Genomic DNA, 2,857 nt, shown 5'->3' on the forward strand with positions numbered 1-2,857 from the left:
AGACAGATCAGGCGGCGCAGCAGGAACCCGAGAGAGCAGAATGAAAGAAAACCTGTCAATAAGCGATGCCGAGTTGCTCTTAAATCCAGATAAAGTAACGGCTCCCAGGCATTAATGTCTGGACTCAGAATGTTAAGTTCGAACAAAGAGATCCCTGGTTGCTCGTAGGCCGTCCAAGGGGCCTGCTTAGGGAGCTTCATCATAGTCCAGACATACCCGAAATAGCAAGCAGTACACGAAGGGACATCAGGGCCCGTGAAGCAAAGGAGCAGCATTACAATTTTTCCAGCCAAGACAAGGAGTTTTTCCATTTCAGCAATTTCTCAAAAAGAACATGTTTAATGCCTAACAGCAAAGTAGTAGAACACTGAGATTTACCACCAAACCTCCTGTTGTTTCTTTCTCTCCAAACATAGTAAATAATACAGCCAATCACCAACTGATAAAAATTCAATTCCTCCTTCTTTCTATTGTGTTCCCCATTTAACCAATCAAATAACTGCATAATAGTCGGTCTCAAAAGAAAGCACTGAGACCTAGGAATTAAGGCTTGTAAAATAGAGAAAGAGTAGGAGCATTCGAAGAACAAATGGGAAACAGATTCAGCGCTAGAGTGGCAAAGACTGCACATAATCGGAACATGAATCTGTCTAATACGCAGCGCATCAGCAGTTTTTAAACCCCCCATTAAAGCCAGCCAAACAAAGACCGAATGCTTAAGAACACACCTTTTATGCCAAACAAATTTATACCAATTGCAAACCGGCAAATCAGAATAGTATTCATTTAAGTAATGCTTGAAAATGGCATTGTTTTTGTCTTTCCAATGCAGACAATGCCCAGCAGCATTGTCTAAGACATTGCAGCTATAAAATGCCTCCAACAGCCGGTGATGCAAGGGATCAGGGGTTCTCATAAGATTACCAGAAACATAATCAAACAGACTACAGTCAGGAAGTAAGTCATTGGAAACATCCCCCAAGAACTCAGCGATAGTAACACCATGACACCAATGATCCCATTTCAGGGAGATGGGGGAGTTAGGTGTGATCTTAAATTGAAAGGAGGCTTTAGAATCCATAGCAGATTTAGTGATGGCTCTCCAAATTTTAGAAGCATTAGCTTGGACCGGTTTCCAGGGAGAAATGTACTTATGAAGAAGACATGAGGATAAAGGGGATGAGCAATTGTACATCCTAGAAATAACTGAACAGTTAAAAGCATGCTGCAGAGCCGCAATAGAAGGGATCCCCAAGCCCCCCTTAACCTTGGGCAAGCAAATTTTATCCCAAGAAACCATGTGCAGTTTCTTGGAGGAAGAAGAGTCCCCAAAAAATAGAAACCTAGCACAATGCTTTTTATAGAATTTATAAACATATTTAGGCATAATAGCACCCCGAATCCAATACGCAATAGTATTCTGAATTGTAAATTTCAAGTATTGTAATCTCCCAGCAAAAGACAACAGATTGGCTTTCCAACCATTCAACTTCCTGTTTATGCTATCCATAAGGGGTAAATAATCATCCATTTTAAGCCTGTAAAATGATAGAGGAATACCAAGATAGGATATCTTGTTAACAATGGTATGAATATTCAAGCAGTTACATATATCTTGTTGATTTTTCTGGTGCTTTGGGAACATGATAGAGCATTTATCTCGGTTGATATAAAGGCCCGATGAGGATGCAAAATCCAAAAGAACAGAGTCCAGGATCCGACAATTGTCTAAGGTGGCTTCCCCAAAGATCAAAATATCGTCAGCATACAGTAAATGAGTGAGAGAGAAATCATTGGAGCCAATGCCTTTAAAACCTCTTCCCTCAAGTAAATTAGAAAAAGCATCCATGACAAGGCAGAAAAGATAGGGACTAAGAGGACACCCCTGCCTCAACCCCGCCGAAGAGGAGAAATAACCTTCAAGAGCCCCGTTGAGAACAATTGAATAATTCACACCCGAAATGCAAGCTCTGATCCATGAGATGAACTCCTTAGGGAAGCCTTTTTGATTAAGTCTAGCGAGTAAAAACTCACGAGAGACAGAATAAAAGGCCTTTTTGATATCTAATTTTGCACAAAAGATATTAGGCCCACCTCTTTTCCCCGCATAGTATAAAATGTCACTAGCAAGCAAAATATTGTCCGTAGAAACTCTGGATTTCACAAAACCCGCTTGATTATTTTTAACAATTAAACACATAACAGGCTTCAATCTTTCAGCCATCACTTTAGCTATAATTTTGTACAGGACATTACATAGGGCAATTGGCCTAAAATCATTGATGTTTGCCGCATCCTTATTTTTTGGAATGATGGCAAGCGCAGTGGCCTTAATTCCGTTAGGAAGGAAACCTTTAAGAAAAAAGGATTTGATAGCCTTACAAACCAAAGGCCCAATGATATGCCAGCTAGACTTGTAGAAATGAAAATTGAACCCATCAGGCCCCGGAGCAGCCATAGAATTTCCCATGAAAACAACCGATTTGATATCTTCATCAGTGACAGGGCTAATAATAGAGCTAGCATAATCAGCAGGTAAAACGGAACCCATAGGAAAAATGCCCAGGTTCATACACGGCGGGGGAGAAGGATTGTAAAGCTCTTGGAAGTAATGGATAATGGAGGAAACAAGCTCTGATCTGGAAGAGTTGGGGTTAGGGGCTGTCACATTAATAATAACGTTTGAACAAGCATTTCTTCTCCTGATTTTAGAATAGAGAAATTTGAGATCATCTTCACCGTTTTTAATCCAATTCACCTTAGCCCTTTGAATAATCCAAGAAGCTTGCATGGAAATAAAATTGCCCAACTCAACATTAATATCCTTAAAAGCCTGATTGTTAAGAATATTAATGTG

This window comes from Dendrobium catenatum, unplaced genomic scaffold, assembly GCF_001605985.2.
Source record: "Dendrobium catenatum unplaced genomic scaffold, ASM160598v2 fragScaff_scaffold_1381, whole genome shotgun sequence".
Lineage (NCBI taxonomy): Eukaryota > Viridiplantae > Streptophyta > Magnoliopsida > Asparagales > Orchidaceae > Dendrobium > Dendrobium catenatum.